The sequence below is a fragment of the Dromiciops gliroides genome, chromosome 1, assembly GCF_019393635.1.
Source record: "Dromiciops gliroides isolate mDroGli1 chromosome 1, mDroGli1.pri, whole genome shotgun sequence".
NCBI lineage: Eukaryota > Metazoa > Chordata > Mammalia > Microbiotheria > Microbiotheriidae > Dromiciops > Dromiciops gliroides.
The window spans coordinates 429,165,037-429,184,547 of record NC_057861.1 but is presented as its reverse complement, the minus strand read 5'-3'; the positions used below and the strand labels follow the sequence as shown (position 1 = coordinate 429,184,547).

Here is a 19,511-nt window from a genome sequence, read left to right as displayed (position 1 = left end):
CCTTAACAGAACATCTCAAGTGGTAGAGCATAAATGTACATATTTGAATGATTACAATTGGTAGTCCAGTTGACTAAGTCCTAGACCTTCATTTTATAACTGGGGGAGAAATAGACACCATTTAGTGACAGAATCATAGACTATCAAGAGAAGGAGGGGACCACAGAGGTTATAGTGAAACCTTCCTACTTCAGGAATTCCTTCTATAAAATCCCCAAAGAGTTGTCATCCAGACTCTGCTTGAATAATTTCAATGAAGGAGAAGCTCATTGCATTATCATGTCATTTTTTTTGCTTGTTTGTTTTTGCAGGGCAATGGGAGTTAAGTGACTTGCCCAGGGTCACACAGCTAGTAAGTGTCAAGTGTCTGAGATAGGATTTGAACTCAGGTCTTCCCAAATCCAGGGCCAGTGCTTTATCCACTATGCCACCTAGCTGCCCCCTATCATGTCATTTTAATTATTAGGACTAATGGGTGAAAATTTCAGGGAACTAGATTTTGGCTCAATATAACAACAAACTATTGTGTCATTTTAATTATTAGAAAGTTTGTTGTTTTATTGAGCCAAAATTTAGTTCCCTGAAATTTTCACCCATTAGTCCCAGTTCTACTCCTGGGAGTTATAGAGGATATGTCTATTCCTCTGGCCCATGGCAGCCCTTCAGATATTTTAGGATGGTCATTTTGTGCCTGCATAACAAATGAAAAGGCAAGGCAGAAGAAGACCCTAGGAGGTGCAATGGATAGAGCACTAGGCTTAGAATTAGGAAGACATATCTTCCTGTGTTCAAATCTAGCCTCAGACACTTACTAGCTGTGTGACTCTAGGCAAGTCACTTTACCCTGTTTGCCTCAGTTCCTCATCTGTATAATGAGAAGGAAATGGCAATCCACTCCAATATCTCTGACAAGAAAACCCCAAATGGGGTCACAAAGAGTGTGACATGACTGAAATGACCACCAACAACAAGTATTTCAAAATCAAGCAAGGTTAATATATAAATTTAATATCCATTAGCACACATTACCAGGTAGTTATCAAATTTTATAGTCCTCCTTCTCAAAAGGTTGTTTCCCATGCCCAGAATGTTTTCCCTCCTTACTTCCACTTAGAATCCCCAACCTCTCTTCAAGGCTCTGTTCAAGTGACACCTATTAAAAGAGATTTTTCATGATTCCCTCCAGCTATTAGGGCATTTTCTCTCTTTCTCAATGTGACATTGTATTTATTTGTATTTCTATTTATTTACATATACCATGTATTTATTTACCTGTGTCTATTTAGTATTTAAACTCCCCATTTAGTATAGTAAACTCCCCAGGGGCAATGACTGGTTCATATTTCCTTTGTGCCTCCTGTATTGAACACAATACTTGGCACACAGTAGTAGCTTAATAAATGTTGATTCAATTGAATTGAAAGATCCTTCTAGTTAGCTGAATACTGTATCCTGCCTGGGATAGGAGATGAAATTGAAGGAGAAGAAAAATGGGTAGAGTTTTTGGCTGGTGTAATGAGGGTCTTCTTAGACACTTGAACCTCTGACAGGTAGGGCGTGACCTCTTGCTATAAGCCCCATGGCCTCATCAATGAGTCTCGGCTCCACAAATGCTCAAGCACCACATTTGGTTCCTGCTACTATTACAACTTTAGCATAATGGGCTCTTTGGGATTTTGGAAATGTCTAACCACAGTACTAGACTCAGTCATATCCTGTGGAGGCTCGTTTTCTCAGGCTGACTTTATATTGGATAAACACGACATGCTTTAATGTCTTCTAAATTTACTTGCCATTAATTTAATGGACTTGCCTCCTGTTACCAGCACTATGAGTCCTTTTAAAAAAAAATGCTAAGAGTCTTGGCTCCAAAGTAAGATTCAAATTGACATACCATTTTTGGACCGGGAGGAGGAGGAGCATATTGAACTTAGAAGTCTCTAGCTCTCCATATGTGAAATGAAAGAAAATGTGTACATACAGGTTTGCTTAGCCAGATATCTGCCTCAAGCAGCAAATGAAAGGGATATATAGGCCATCTTTCTTTCCGTTCTTACTCAGCGGTGGCAGATGCCATATCCTTTTCTGAACCCATGTTGGGAAAAGGAATAGAGAAAAATGTGAAGACATAGGAAAGAGAACAAATATAGGGGAGCAGAGAAAGCAGGGAAGTGATGTGTGGGGAGAAAGAGAAGGCATGGCAAAGAAGAAAAGGAGAGGGGAAAAGAAGAGGGGAATTTTCTGATTACTCAAAGGGCTTTGCTTTTTTTTTTTTTCACTCTCGATTCTCAGCATCTGGTCATTTCTCTGCTTGTGAGCATATTTTTAAAGGCTGGGCAAAGATGTGTGTGTGTGTGTGTGTGTATGTGAGAGAGCGAGAGAGCGAGAGCGAGAGCGAGAGCGAGAGCGAGAGAGAGAGAGAGAGAGAGAGAGAGAGAGATTCAAAGCAATAATACTTCATTTCTTAGTAGTCACTGATAAAGGTTTGGTCATGGAAGGATTTTAAAGCATTGGCTAAAATGAAGTTTTGTGAATGACAAAGGACTTCTATTTTGGGACCACTTAGCTATTGTGAGGAAGGAACTTTCCATTAAATTGTAAGCTTCTTGAGGGCAGGGATTGTCTCTTTCTTCTTTCTGTATCTCCAGTGCTTGGCACATAGTAGGTGCTTAATAAATGTTTACTGATTGATAAAACTTACATCACTATAGAAAAATGAGTAATTATTATTATTGTTATTATTAATGTTCTTACATTCTGGTTGCTGTAATCAATTTCAATAGCAATAAAGATAACAATCACACTTTACTTCTATAATGCTTTGTACTCTAGTTTATTTGATTCCCCACCTTGAAATTAGACCTTATCGCCATTAAAGTTCATTCACTTGACCATGACCTCACAGAGGGAAAGTTAAGCTTCAAATCTAAACCTTCTTATTCCCAAGTCACAGCCAGAGTTTTTTCCATTACATTACTGCTGTTCCTCAAAACAGATTTTTGAAGCTACATAATTTTGTTATATCCTACATTAGGAAAGTCAGCTAGAGATACAAAGAACATATGAAGAAAAACGTCAGAGACAAGGGTATTATAGCAAAGAGCTGGAAGGCAATAGGCTGCAAGAGAATGCCTTAGAAGGGTTATAGGAACATGAAGAAGCTAGGGTGGAGGGTGGTGAAGGAAGGGAGGTGGGGGTGGCATCTGCAGTTATTCCAGTGAGCCACAGGTCACTGTGGCCTTCCCTGGATGCAAGAAGAACTGTCAAGGTGCCAACCCAACCCAGTGTCCCTTTTTCTAGACCACTCTGTCTGAATCCACCTAATGGGAAGTATAAGGAAGGAAGGCCTGGTTACTGGGTTAAATTCCTCCTCCTCCTCAAGGTTTCCTCTGTCCTGTCTCTCATTTGGGGGCTCAGTCCTGATTTCGATAGTCTTTCACTAAGACTCATCCTGCTTCTAAGAATCCTTCCTGCTCTTGTCAAAACCCTTGCAACATGAAACAGAAGTGCCAGAAAAAATATAGCAGATACAAAGTTAATAAGGAAAAGGTGAGGAGGAATATTACAGATGTTATTTATTACCTACATGGGGAAAATCATAACCCTCATAAATTTTCATATGTATACTCTTCATGACAGATTTAAAATGAATTTAAATTTATGATTTTCTGTTTAAAGAGCCAACCTCTCAAGTATCTATTCACTCAGTTCACGTTTACTATTTTCAAAATCCAAATGAAAAAGAGCCTCAATGTGGATGGCCCAGCCTGGGTAAAGTTCAAATGCTCATAATTACTGATCATGTACTAGACACTCAGAGAGCTTATATGTTACATCTCATGTTTGGCCATGAGTTAAAATCTCACATAGACTGGAGGGTAGTAAAATATTTAATATCAACTAAAAACATTGGCAGAAATCTACCTGAGGGGTAAAGGCCATTGGTGTCATGACTTGGTAAATTAAGCTGTTTATAGGCTTAAGGCAGTATAGACTTTTGCTATGGTCTACATTGAATCACCAACCTTACCCAGTTCCCTAAAACTCCCATTGGACACTAACCTCTTTTTTTTTTTTGAAGGTCAACAATCACCAATATTGGCATTTCACTCATACAAGCAAAGGGTAGTGGAAGGATCACTTGTGTGCCCTATGAACAGCTTGTGGGTTCCAGGGGTACCAATATATTGCCAAAAGACCTAGAGGAAACACCCAACAGACTGGGTGGAGCCTTGTGGATTAGTGACAGAACCCAGACAAGAGTAGGCCAGGATGGTTTGCAATGTGCATTGCTACAGTGAGTGTTCACATTGATGATATTATAGATCCATTGAATATAAATGCAGACTATTATACTATGCCGTTGGATCGTAGATTTATGATCTGTGAGCTGGTTGGGACCTTAGAGTTCAACCCCCAACTACATGTCTACATAATAAAAAGAGATGAGACCTAGAGAGATTCTCTATTAGTTTTTTGGCCAACATCCTATATATTAGTTTACCTATGTTTGTTTACTTTTTCATGACTAATTTGGTAAATTAGTAGAGCAACAAATGGCCACGACTTCAGATATTTTTTCTAGTTCACAAAGTAAGCAATATAATAACAACTCTGAATTTTATCAATTTCTAATTATACCAAGTAACTCATTGGTCAGAATGTTTCCAATTTCAACAATGCTGATTAATATGCCAACAGACTTTTACACTTAAATTTAATTTCACAGTAGACTAATATGAGACAGAACTACAGTATCTAATGAACTTTTTTTTAGTTAGTCTTACCCTAAAATACAAGTTCTTTAAGTAATTGGTTGAGTCCATCAGGCCTGAGTTATAAATAAACACCATGTGTATAGGAGAAAAGGAAAACTTAACCTAAAATATTCATCCTTGGCCTGTGATTAAGATGAGGAGAATGAGTTGCACTGAGGAGTCTTTTGGCTGGCTGGAGATGAAAGAGAAAATAGGTTTTTTTCTCCACAACATGGCATTTAGTGGAATCCCAACCACAACGCTTTGCTCGCTGGTATAAACGCCTTCCTGAAGGCTTGCTATATTCCTGTGTTGTGAGGTTTCTTGTTCCAATGTTCAGAAAGGACATTTCTAGGCCTTGAGAGCATTTTTGGATGAGGATGAAATAGTGCTAATTCAATTCTTAATTTGGAAAGGGAACCCTGCCCAAGAAATGAATCCATGATGGTTGTCAGATGGGACCAGTTCCTCTAGACAACTGTGTTATTGCTTTATAAGATGCTGGGCCATGGTGGTGAGGACATGGGAATACTGAAGCCAATCAATGTTCTTTTAAGGGTTGTCCTTCACAATGTTGATATACTCTGACTTTAATAAAAGAGGGTGTTACATTAATCTTATAATTACTGGAAAGGTGGCCATTTTGAGTTATTGAAAGGAAAAAAAAGAAAAGATTTGAGAACCTTTCCTATCCTAACCCAGTTACTGGCAATGACCCAATGGAAACTAAAGAAGTTGAAGTTTTGTACTTTGAAAAGCCACCAGAATTCAGGATGAAATGGACTTCAGAAATAAATCTGTCTTTCCAACGAAAACTGGAAACCCATGTGTGGGAGTGTTGGCAGAAATCATTACTTTGCTATACAATCAATTTAATCAGAATGAAATATTACACAGGTGCTGTTCCACTTCAGATCAACTAGGGAAGGGCATTTATCAAGTATGGGATGGTGATAGTGGGGAGAGACCCCTCAGCAGCCTACTTCTAATTTTGCAGGATGCTAGCCAATGACCCTCAGGACTCCTTTGAAAGTGAAACGAATGGAGATGATTCTGAGAATTTCATTCCTAATAATGCCCATCCTGTATTAAGTCAAATTCCTCATTGGTAACCATGCATGTGGATTTTTTCACATTTTTACTGTGAAACACTAACGGTTGGCACCACACCCATATTTATGCCACGGATTCCAGAAAGAACACATGATGGGAAGAACTGTGGCTTTCAACATAGGCCTGGAAAGAAGCTCTCTTCCTAACGGCTAACTTTTTGCCCTGTCATTCTGCAGCAAGAAGCCAGTGTGGGGATTGAGGAGGAAAGAAAGAAGAGGAAGGGAACAAGGATTTATTAAACGCACACCACATGCCAGAAACTGTGCTAAGTGCTTTGCAAATATTATGGTGGGGGGGGGGCGGAGAAGGCCAAACCTGGACAGTTATTGTTATTGTTGCTACTGCCCCTTTCTTCTCTCTCCTACTGCTACCAATTCCATCCCCTCTTGAACACTAACATATGGTAAAACACTTATGGTGAGAAAAAAGACAAAGCTAAGTTTTCCATCTGACCTGGTGATGATACTTATAAATGAGAAAAATCCAAAAATGGATTTTGAGAGGCATTTTAATGGTTAAAGACATGGTTCTAGGCACTTATGGAAAATAAGACTTCACGTGGTGGTTGTTCGGGTAAGTTCTGATGTTCTGGTTAGGTGACGTGATATTTTGGGACAAGTGAACCTAAAACATACTAATTATTTAAAATAACTAATTGCTCCCTACATATCCACAGAATATTAGGTTCGGAAGGTACTCTAGAGATCATGTAATCCAATATTTCATTTTTACAGTTAAGGAAACTGAGGCCTGGAATAGTTAGACGAATTGCTCAAATTTTTATAATTAGTCAGGACCAAAAAAAAAAAATTAGTCGGGGCCTAGAACTTTACCCAAGTCTCCTGATTCTATCACACTGCCCACCCACCACCCCACTATATTTATAACATAGTTTGGCTCACCTTTATTTCCTCTTAGAGATATCCAAATGGATATTTCTGCCTCTCAGAACAACTCAAAGGATTAGATTCTCAGGTTAGTATCTTAGAAAATGTTCAAGAATTAAACCCTAGGAAGGGAATTTTTGGAAGAGAATATATGATTCCTTGAGCATAATCACACACTTTCCCTGAAGGGAACCTAGCGTGCTAGACACCCCCAGGAAGAAAGCATCAGAAGTCAAGGAGAAAGTGTTATCTTCTGTACAACGTAGTTAACAAACACTTATTGTGTGTCTTTATGTGGCAGTCTATAGGGGAAAACAAAGAAGTATAAAGAACTATCTTTGTAATCAGTCAGCTTTGAATCCAGTTGAGGGAGATAAAGGATAGACTCACAAAAAGATAACTAACAGTGCAAGCCAGATAAGTGCCAAATGAGCAGAAGGGAAGATTGGCTCTGGTCTGGTTGGTTGGAGAAGGTGGGAACAGAAGAGGTGGGACCTGACCTACATTTGGAAGGACTGATATAATCTGGAGAGGTAGAAGGGAACAGGGAGGATATTCTAGGTTTGTGGAATGACAGGTGGGGTGAGGGAACGTATTGTGAGCAAAGGCAAAGGGGAAGGAACTCTCATGGAATATTTGGGGAATGGTTAGACCAGTCTCTCTGGAACAGAATGTTAAGGATAGAATTGTAGATTGGGCAAAGATTGTGGAAGGCCTTGAGTGCCAGACTAAGAAGACTGAAATTTATTTATGGCCAAAGGAAAGGCACTAAAGGATAATAGGATTAAAAACTGGAGAAGGCAGTTCCTCTGGATTAGAGTTCCTCTAATCCAACCTCTTGATTTCACAGAACAGAGAAGTAAGTTGCTTAAGATCATATGGCTATCCCCAATTGAGAAATGGTCAAAGGATATGAACAGGCAGTTTTCTGATGAAGAAACCAAAGCTATCTATTCCCATATGAAAAAAATGCTCTAAATCTCTAATGATTAGAGAGATGCAAATTAAAACAACTCTGAGGTACCACCTGACACCTATCAGATTGGCTAAAATGACAAAAAAGGAAGATAATAAATGTTGGAGAGGCTGTGGGAAAATTGGAACACTAATGCATTGTTGGTGGAGCTGTGAGCTGATCCAACCATTCTGGAGAGCAATTTGGAATTATGCCCAAAGGGCGATAAAGCTGTGCATACCCTTTGACCCAGCAATCCCACTTTTAGGTCTTTTGCCCAAAGAAATCATGGAAGGGGGAAAGGGACCCACATGTACAAAAATATTTATAGCTGCTCTTTACGTGGTAGCAAGGAATTGGAAGTTGAGGGGGTGCCCATCAATTGGGGAATGGCTGGACAAGTTGTGGTATATGAATACAATGGAATACTATTGTGCTGTAAGAAATGATGAGCAGGAAGAGTTCAGAGAAACCTGGAGGGTCTTACGTGAGCTGATGATGAGTGAGATGAGCAGAACCAGAAGAACATTGTACACAGTATCATCAACATTGAGTGTTGACCTACTGTGATGGACTATATTCTTCTCACCAATGCAATGGTACAGAAGAGTTCCAGGGAACTCATGATAGAAGAGGATCTCCAAATCCAAGAAAAAAAAGAAAGAAAGAACTGTGGAGTATAGATGCTGATTGAACCATATTATTTCTTTTGTTTTGGGTGCTGTTGTTTTTTTTTCTATTTTGAGGTTTTGCATCACTGCTCTGATTCTTTCTCTTGTAACAGGATTAATGCAGAAATAGGATTAATGTTATTATGTGTATATATATGTGTGTATATATATATCTATATGTATATGTATATAGATAATAGATATAACCTATATCAGATTACCTGCTGTCTAGGGGAGGGGGAGGGAGGGGAGGGAGGGAGGGAGAAAAATCTGAAATTGTAAAGCATGTATAAACAAAAGTTGAGAACTATCTTTACATGTAACGGAAAAAATAAAATATCTCAAAAAAAAAAAAAAAAAAAAAAAAAAAAAGATCATATGGCTAGTAAAAGCAAATCTGGAGTTTTAACCCAATTGCTCTGACTTCAAATCCAGTGCTTTCTATTATGTCAAGTATACTATAATTTAGATTAGAGAGATGCAAATTAAAACAACTCTGAGGTACCACCTGACACCTATCAGATTGGCTAAAATGACAAAAAGGAAGATAATAAATGTTGGAGAGGCTGTGGGAAAATTGGAACACTAATGCATTGTTGGTGGAGCGTGAGCTGATCCAACCATTCTGGAGAGCAATTTGGAATTATGCCCAAAGGGCGATAAAGCTGTGCATACCCTTTGACCCAGCAATCCCACTTTTAGGTCTTTTGCCCAAAGAAATCATGGAAGGGGGAAAGGGACCCACATGTACAAAAATATTTATAGCTGCTCTTTACGTGGTAGCAAGGAATTGGAAGTTGAGGGGGTGCCCATCAATTGGGGAATGGCTGGACAAGTTGTGGTATATGAATACAATGGAATACTATTGTGCTGTAAGAAATGATGAGCAGGAAGAGTTCAGAGAAACCTGGAGGGTCTTACGTGAGCTGATGATGAGTGAGATGAGCAGAACCAGAAGAACATTGTACACAGTATCATCAACATTGAGTGTTGACCTACTGTGATGGACTATATTCTTCTCACCAATGCAATGGTACAGAAGAGTTCCAGGGAACTCATGATAGAAGAGGATCTCCAAATCCAAGAAAAAAAAAGAAAGAAAGAACTGTGGAGTATAGATGCTGATTGAACCATATTATTTCTTTTGTTTTGGGTGCTGTTGTTTTTTTTTTCTATTTTGAGGTTTTGCATCACTGCTCTGATTCTTTCTCTTGTAACAGGATTAATGCAGAAATAGGATTAATGTTATTATGTGTATATATATGTGTGTGTATATATATATCTATATGTATATGTATAGATATATATAGATATAACCTATATCAGATTACCTGCTGTCTAGGGAGGGGGGGGAGGGAGGGGAGGGAGGGAGGGAGAAAAATCTGAAATTGTAAAGCATGTATAAACAAAAGTTGAGAACTATCTTTACATGTAACGGAAAAAATAAAATATCTCAAAAAAAAAAAAAAAAAAAAAAAAAAAAAGATCATATGGCTAGTAAGAAGCAAATCTGGAGTTTTAACCCAATTGCTCTGACTTCAAATCCAGTGCTTTCTATTATGTCAAGTATACTATAATTTAGACCAGAGGAATTACAAGGTAAAAGGGGTGTTTGGGAAAGATTACTCTGGCACTAGTGTATATAAAAGTTGGGAGGAGGCAAGAAATTGGAAGCAATGAAATCAATGAGATGACAATTGCAATAATATAGGTGAACCAGGGCGGCTAAGTGGCGCAGTGGGTAGAACACTGGCTCTAGAATCAGAAGGACCTGACTTCAAATCCAGCCTCAAACACTTACTAGCTGTGTGGGCAAGTCATTTAACCCCAACTGCCTCCCCTAAAAAATGAGCCAATAAGAGCAATGGGGATGGGAAGGAATGGATGGATATACAACAAGCAAGAACTGTTGGGATTTAGCGATTGGTAAGATATCACACAAGTCAGAGAGAGGAGATAGAGGTGACTGAGTGTTGGAGCCTGGGTGATTGAGAATGATACTGACGGAAATGAAGAAGTTGGTGTAGCTGCTTTCAAGGCTATAATGAAATTCCTTAAGATTCGATATACCATAAAAGTGGACAAAGGCTACCATCACTACCAGGACATGGAAAATCTGGTGTGTTTGGAATTATATATCAAAATTGCCAGCCATGAGGAAGAACCCACCCTATCTGGCCCACTGTTGTGGCCTTGACAAATCCTTTTAGCAATAGTGAAGGGCATGGTGGGCACAACCCACTCAAACTAACTCCCAGGAATATACATTACTGCTCTCGTTTGCTGGTATTTGGGGTTTGTTTGGGTGTGGCAAAATGCTCCCCCCACAATGATGGCAGAGATGTCCAGGACACAGACAATGGAGGGGTAGAGGAGTTGTGAGAAACAGGAAAATGATTAATAGAGCCAGGGGACAAAGCTGCTCAAGATCTGCAGATTCATCTCTAAATAGTCTAGTTTGGAAAATGTCTGAGAAATTTTCTCTGAATGACAACAGATGGTGGGAAAGAGCCAAGAGAAAATTAGACAGAGCACGGCATCCAGAAAAAAGAAAACAAAAATCTCCAAGACCACTTTCTCCTTTGGAGAGGCCATGACATACATATTTGGTCTGAGCATGGCCAAGATTCCCAAAAAGAGAAATGGCACAAAACCAAGTAGATGGCAAATATTGCCAGTCTCACTATGGATATGGAAGATGATCTGAATCCAGGCATGGAAGAGAGGCATGGGAGATCCGTAACCATGTAGAAGGCAATCATTGTCCTTGGACCAGCCAAGGAGCACATCATATGGGATAACCTACCAGCATCCTTTCTGTACTTTCTATGCAAATGGTTCCTTTTCCCCATGGCATAGTGGGCTGGTAGGGGCAACTATAGTAACACAGATAGATAGACAGATATAGATATATTTGTATGCATGCATGTATATAATATAATATAGTAGGGTACCTATTCTTCTTGGAGCACTGGACATATTTGTTTCTCTTCAAATGAGTTGGGATGGTTTGTTTACGTTTCTCATCTAGTAGGAGTTGCAGCTCAGTCAACTCCACTGTGTTTGTATCTACTCTCCAGTTTTCATGACACTGCTCTCTGATGATTCTCTTCTTACCTGTCTGACTGCTCCCTCTTAGTCTCCTTTACTGGACCTTCATCCAGGTGATGCCTGATAACCATGGATGTTCCCCCAAAGTTCTATTCTCTTTATCCTTTATTTTGCTTCGTTATCTCACCAGCACCCATAAATTCATTTATTATCTTTAGGTGGATGGTTCTCAGATCCATTTCCTCAGCTCCAACCTCTCCTCTGATCTCTTGTCTTGTATCTTCAACTGCTGAATGGACATATCCAACTGCCTATTGGACATCTTGAACTGGATGTCATTCATATATATTAATCTCAACATATCTAAAACTGAATTCAATATCTTTACCCCAAAACTCTCCCTTTTCTGAACTTCCCTATATGGTTCCTCAGGGAACCACTGCCCTCCCTAGCTTGCAAGTGAACTGTCATCCTTGACTCCTTACTCTCTCTCATCTCCCATGTCTGATTTATTGTTAAAGTCCTGTTAATTCTACCTTTAAAGCAACATTTTTTGTGTACTCCCCCTTCTCTGCTTTGACACTGTTACCACTCCGGTTTGGGCCCTCATCATTTCATGCCTGAACCATTGTAATAGCCTTCTGTTTGTTCTGCCTCATCTCTCCTCACTTCAGTCCATCCTTCACTCAACTATCAAAGTGAAAAACCATAGGTCTGTCCATGTCACTCCTCTAGTCAATAAACTCTGCTGGCTCCTCATTAACTCCAGAATCAAGTATAAAATCCTCTGTTTGACTTTCAACCCCCTTCATAACCTGGCCTCTTCCTACCTTTCTAGTCTTCTTAAATCTTATTCCCTTCCATATACTCTATGATCAGTGACACTGGCTTTCTTGCTATACTTCAAACATGCTGCGCATCATCACTGGCTGTCTCCCAGTGCTTGAAATTCTCTCCTCTCTACTTCCTGACTTCGTCAGCTTCCATCAAGTCTCAGCTGAAATTCTACCTTCTGCAAGAAATCCATCTCAGACCCCCCACCTTAATCCTAGTGCTTTTCCTCCATGATTATCTCCAATTGAGTCTGTGTATTCTTGTTTGTATAAAGTTTGCATTTTGTCTCCCCCGTTATATTGTGAACTCCTCAAAGGCAAGAACAATTTTTGTCCTTTTTTTGGTATTCCCCACTATTTAGCATAACACCTTAACATTTATTGTTGGGGCAGCTAGGTGACACAGTGGATAAAGCACTGGCTCTGGATTCAGGAGGAGCTGAGTTCAAATCTGGCCTCAGACACCTGACATTTACCAGCTGTGTGACCCTGGGCAAGTCACTTAATCCTCATTGCCCCTGAAAAAAAAAAACAACAACCCACAAAACAAAAACAAAAACATTTATTGTTGAGTTGTTTTAGTTGTGTCTAACTCCTTGTGACCAGATTTGGGGTTTTCTTGGCTAGGTTATTAGAGAGACTTGCCATTTCCTTCTCCAGCTCATTGTACATATGAGGAAACTGAGGTAAACAGGGTTAAGTGATTTGCCCAGGTTCACACAACTAGTAATTGTCTGAGCCTGGATTTGAACTCAGGAAGTTGAGTCTTCCTAATTCCAAGCCCAGTGCTCTATCTACTGCATCACCTACCTGCCCATGCCTTAACATAGTAGGTGCGTAATAAATACTTGTTGATTTGAATCAACAGAAGCGGGATTTTAGGTGATAATAGTCCATATAAACCCAGATGTCTATCAAGAAGTTGGCAATGTAGGATCAAGCCCAGTAGAAAGGTTAAATATGAAGGTCTAGATTTATTTGGGAGTCATATAAGCTTATAGGCAATACATAATATATTCATATAAGCAATCATTGAGGTAAAAGAAGCTGAGATTTTTGAGCAGAGAAGTAGAATAGCCGGGGGGGTGGGAGGGTAAGGATTGAACTTTAAGTTATGCCCATACAGGAAAAGCATCTGCATCTGGAATACTCTGTATCCTTCTGGTTCCCACACCTCAGAGAGGCATAGTGGAGTGGGGCAGAGTCCAAAGAAGGGTAACCAGAATGACAAAGGATGTGGAAGAGATCGATATCGTGGGAAAAGCACCAGACTCAGAAACTGAAGCCCTAGGTACTAGTCTCTCACTAACAATCTATGGAACCTTGTGCAAATCACTTAACCTTTCTAGGTTTCAGTTTTCTGTTTGTTTTTTTGGAGGAGTTAGGAGGGGGGGGGAGGGGAAGTGAAGAGAACAAGACTTACAGTTTCATTGGCATAGGAAACTCCATCAACCAAAGTAGAGCAGAACCTGCTATGCAACACATGGCTGTTGAGTTACATGGGGCACTGAAAGGGTAAGTTACTGGTCCAGGGTCATTCAGTCAGATGTAAGACTTGAATTCAGGTCTTCCTGACTCTGGAACTAGTTCTCTATCCACTCTACTATGGCTGCTCCTTAGTTTACTTATTTCCAATCCAAGAGGACTGGACTATGTGATCTCTAAGTTCTCTTCCAGCTCTTAATATGATATGATTCTATAATTATTCTGTATCAGACCAGACTAAAAAAATCAGTCTGAATAGATGAATGGTGAAAAGGAAAGGGATAAAAATCTGACAGTATGAAGAGCATGTATATGGTGAACATGACCATGTTCATTTAATCCTAAAATGCTAAAACCAAGGGTTACCATTGAAATTTGTAGAAGGTGGTTTTAGGTCATTTAGTCAAATAGGCATTTGACTTTATGCAATCTTTAGTAGATCTATGGAAATGAAAGTAGAAATGTATTGATAAGAAGTCACATGATAGATTCACAATAGGTTACTAAAAGATACAGAGAGATGTTTCGCATCTAACCCTAATCCTTTGAAGCTGATTTTCTGATAAGAAGTCCCCCCAAGTCTTATTCTGATATCTCATGTAATTTTGAGGTGACCCTAGATTCTCAAATGCTAGACCAGCAGAATACAACACGTGGTAGAACTTATCAAGTTTCAAATATGGGCCCAGTGATGGACTATATGCTTTTGTCTGAGGACTGGGGCAGCTTAGTTCACAAAGGCTCAGGGTGGAAGATGATGAATTTTCTCCCCAACGACAGCAGCTCTGAAACACCATCTACAAAGATGTAGAGGGGTTATGATCTGCACCGCTGGAGGGAATGCCCACAATGATTAAATCATAGATCCTTGAAGTGCTGAAATAAGTCATGAAGGGAAACCTTGGTGTATAACAAAATGGGGGTGGGGGAGTAGAGATGGGTTAGTGTGGAGGGAAGATTAAGTAGAAACTAATTGAGAAAATCCTAAGTGGAGTGCTGTAGCCCTGACTTTAGTATTTAAAGGAAATGAGGTCAGAATCTTAAATGTGTGTGTGAGATATATTAAATGACAGGGATCCTGGGCAATGAATTGTTTGCCAGCATGGGAGAAAGAACATCTAGGCCTTTCTTTAAATTGTGAAAGCCCTCTTTTGCTGAATGTGAAGCATTTATCTAGAGGAAATAAAGGGCCTTCTTTGAGGCATTAAATGGTACCTGGCAACTGGGTTTTGGGAAGGAAGCTTTTTCTTTTTTCCCAACCAGACTATTTGCTCCCATAGAGTTTTCACTCACTAGGGCTTCCAATTCAACAGTGCCAGGACCCAAAACATCACAGTGATTCACCATCAAATGCTTCCCTCCACCTGAATCACATTTTAAAAATAATGGGGTTAAATTAGCTTGTCAGTTCTGTGATTTCCTTTTAATGTCAATGGGAGAATTTTGATTAGGGAAGTCGGCAGCTCATTGGGGCTTTTCCAAAAGAAATAGTTGCAGCTTAGAAGTGCTTTCCATCCACATCCCAGCCTTCCTTGATCAGCACATAATTAGTAGGCTGTTAAAGCCACATGAGGGACTGCTGAAATTGGGCCTGGGCAGACCCAGTCAGAGGGTGACCAAGGCACCCCCTGATGCAAGAACTCTGAAGCGAGTAGAAGCATGCCCTTGTATTTCCACCAGCAGCCCAAACTCCTGGCTGTATGTAAGAAGCAAGGTCCAAGTTCTCACAGAAGCAGTCTTGGGCCTCTTTCCTGGCTGCTCCCAAAAAAGACCCAAGAGGGATGAGAACAGCTGTCTCCATCTCTGCTTGTGATTTTTGTCACTATTTTAATCTCAGCCTGAAACTCCCCCTCCCACAGGCTCCAATAGTCACACTGCTCTGAAAATGGCCATCCTTATCCAAGGAGGGTCAGTGGCTTCTGCATAAGGGAAAATTCTGTCTGGAGTTAGAGGATCTGGGTTCAAATTCTGGCTCTGCTACTGGTTACCTGTGCGACCTTGGGTAAGTCACTTAAGTCACCTTGAACCTCAGCTTCCTTCTCTGTAAAAAGAAAGGGTTGGACTAGATATTCTCAAAGGTCTTTCTAACTCTAAATGCTATATCCCCTGTCATTTACCAGCTCCTCCTCTTGCACTGCTTTTTTGTCTTTTTTTGGATCCAGATATGTGATTTCATGAGGAGTTTGGAGGATGGAGACACCTAATGTTGGGACTCTTTGGCAATTTGTCTGTAATTCCTCATTATAAGGTCAAGGGACTTATCTATGGTCACATATCTAGTATGTGTCAGAGATAGGACTTGAACCCAGGTCTTTCTGACTCCAAGGTTGGCCCATTATCCATTATACTAAGCTCTCTCTCTCTTTCTCATATTAATAAAGTAATTGAATAGTATTAGAAATAGACAATTAATCCAGGAGGTCCACCAGCAAGAATAAGCAATACCCAAGATGCCACTGGTAGGCCAAAAGTATATTCATGCTCTACAGAATGATTCTTCCTATGGACATTTGTCATTTGGTCTTTCTTTCCCCAATGCTTGATAGTAGGTTCTTTATTAATAAATTTGAATCCTCCAAATGCTTAGCCCCAAAGCAAAGTTCTCAACACAAAAGTCCTTGGCTTTGGTTCTTTATTAATGTTTGCCGAATTAATAAATTCTAATCCTCTAAAGGCTTAGCCCCAAAAGAAAGTTCTCAACACAAAAGTCTTTGGCACTACCAAATGGGTCAGCATTAAGAAACTAATATGATTTATTAGTGGAAATGACATTAGACAAGAAGCATCTCGAAGCAATGACCAACCACAATTCCAGAAGGCTGGTAATGAAGCTTGCTGCCTACCTCCCGACAGAGGGATGATGGACCCAAGATGCCGAATGAGCTGGCACTGAGGGGATTTGTTTTGTTTGATGATGAATATTTGTTATAAGAGTTTTGTTTTTGTTTTCCTTTTTTTTTTAAATGAGAGTGGGAGCCAGAGAAAATAAATCCTTGTTAATTGAAATAAAATAAAAAGTAATTAAAAAAAGATGTGTTACCGTCTGTTTTGCCTCTGTACTCTAAGGACCATGGGACCTTTCCATCTCATTTACATCTAAAACCTTTGTTTTTTGTCTCCTCCCTTAAAACGTGAGCTCCTTTGTGAGATCTAATGATTTGTATCTCCAATGATTACTAAGCGCTAATTAATTAATTAATCAATAGATTTATTAGTTCATTCATGCATGTCAGTGTTTTGGGGTTGAAAAGAAGTCCCTTCTCACTCCCAAGAAGCTCAGAAAGTCAAGTTCTGCAGGATGCTCAAAGACATGGAAACAGAAGGGAACAAACTGTCTCTGAGTATTAGGAATTTCTACTTCCAGATATAACTAGAGTCTAGAGTGAACTGAAAGAGTCTGGGTGTGTTTCATTCTGACTCGGGTTGAATTCTTTATTCCCCTTGGTTCATTCCTCCTTCCTTTTCCTACCACCCACTACTCACCCCACCCTACCCCACCACAGAGAGCTTAGGGATCTTAGCATATGAATCACTTGGGTTGCTCATAAAAACCAGAGAGAGAAGTGAAGAGGGCAGCAGGGAACCCCAGCTGAGCCCAGGGAAGCCAGCACCAAGGCGGTCACCCAGTGCATACATACAGCCTGGGAGACCTAGAATAGGGGCGAGGGGAAAACTGGGGGCAGAATCCAAGTCCATCCTCCTCTGCCCTCCCAGAAAAAAGGGGCTGGAGCAGCTTTCCTGAAGGATTGTGGAGATAGCAGCACTAGCAGGAAGGCTTGCAGCTGTGGCCATCGGCTCCTGCCTGACCTCTCATATGACCCAGTTTAATTGAGGGAACCACAGCAACTCCTACATTTCTCTTTTTCCCATCTAGAAAGAAATGTATTAATGTGAAATTCTTTGAAAAGCATTTAAAAAAGTGATCCAATTTCCATGAAATGACAGAATGGTCTGCACTGGTTTTGCACAGGCTAAGAACCACACAAACTACTAATAAGAAAGGGCTAAGAGCTCAAGAAGACCAAAAGAAATCTCTTGACACTACAGATAATACAACAAAAGGCACAGCCCTAAGTAGAAATGGAAGCTATAATTACCCACAAGCTTTCAAAGAAAGAGTCTGGAGACCCCCTTGGAGGCAAACCAAAGTGCATGGTTCTTTCTCAGAAAGGCACTGAGGATGGCGCACCTGTACTTGGGAAACATCATGGCATCAGTGTCTGTGATGGGGGGGATGGGGGAGAGCGATACATAGACTGAGGGGATTATCTGCCTCAGATTCCTTCTACAGAGGTTCCACAGGATCCTTCATGACCCCAGCATAAAAATCCCACCTGCCTCTGAACTCTTATTGTCCCTTCACTTAGTTTACATCATTTTTTGCATTCCCTATAGCACCCAGCACAGTCAAGTGTGTGACTGTCAGTAACAGGTTCTCAAGAAATGGACAAATCTGCGGCAGTTCTGAGTGATCATTCACAGGTTAAAAAAACGGAGGTCATCACAAGCCGATCCATAAAAAGAACCAAAGGGTCTGAGAGATGAGAGGAAATCTCTTCACTCTGCACTTGGCCAAGGAGAAGCCGAGGCCGGTAACCACAGGTGAAGGCCCCAGGTTGGTTCTCACGGCATCGCCAGGGAACCAGCTGACAAGCACCATTATTGAGAAACTGAAGGAATGCTGTAGATTTGTTCGAAGAATGCAAACTGGCAAAAACAAAAAGTGAGACCAAATTCCAAATGGCATTTCAAAGGTATTGTTAAAAACAACAAAGCTTTTTGCTAATAACTGCTGAATCACATAACAACCCACCACCAGACTTAATCCTATAATCACATCAGGCCTGCCTGATATATTGAGTTACTTTCTGCATTCACAGTCTATCTGTGGTGGGCATCTGACATATTACTGACATATCAGAACCATATTAAGTTGGCGCACTGCAAAGTCAGCTAATGTTACATCATCGGGACCTATCCATTTCACATAGTTTAGTGCTGGGCTAAAATCAGTGATTTTACAGCCAAGGTACGTGACTAAGATTTAATAAGATTAAAATGAGAACAAAATGAGATTACTGGGAAAGCCAGTTAAGCCTTTTTGTACTGTTCCTACTGTCTTCTACTAAATGTTTGTTTTCTATTCACCAGAACACTGGATTTCTGTGTCCTTCTGATCCTGACTATGAAAACCAAAACAAAAAGAGATAGTGAGCATATACGAAGATACAGATATGGTCAATGGTGCCTCTGCCATCAGATGAGAAAATGGTGTCATGAACTTTGATATCTAGTTAGCATAGGGCAAAGCTGTTCTACTAGAATGTAAGCTCCCTGAGGACAGGACTCCCATTTCACTTATCTCCTCAGTCTAACACAGGAAGCATTTGATTCATGCCTGTTGATTAACTGATACTTTTGAATAACAGCTTCTGAACAGGTAAGGAAAACCTGCTACCATATCAAGTGCTTGAGAATGTTGTGAGCGATGCCAAAGAAGACATCATTCCAAGTCCTCAAAGCTCAGAATCTCCCTAATACATAGATAAGGTAGGGGATATAAAGATAATATCCACAGTCCTTGCCTTCAAGTAGTTTACAATCTCACTGGAAAAATATGAGACCTGAAAAGATAGCCAGTTCTTAGTACCCATTTAGTAAAGATTGATTGATTGATAAGTAATTATACAAGGATGAACAAATAAACTATCAAATGAATAAGAGAGTCATTATGTGCTATAGAAATTCAGAGAATTGTG

General features: G+C 40.0%; 1 protein-coding gene and 1 pseudogene across 1 annotated transcript in view; both read right to left on the bottom strand.

Annotated features, from left to right (window-relative positions):
• The window catches only part of ARSB (arylsulfatase B), a 227,634-nt gene that overhangs the window by 18,760 nt on the left and 189,363 nt on the right, over nt 1-19,511 (bottom strand).
• Nucleotides 5,310-11,565, bottom strand: LOC122737150 (annotated as a pseudogene).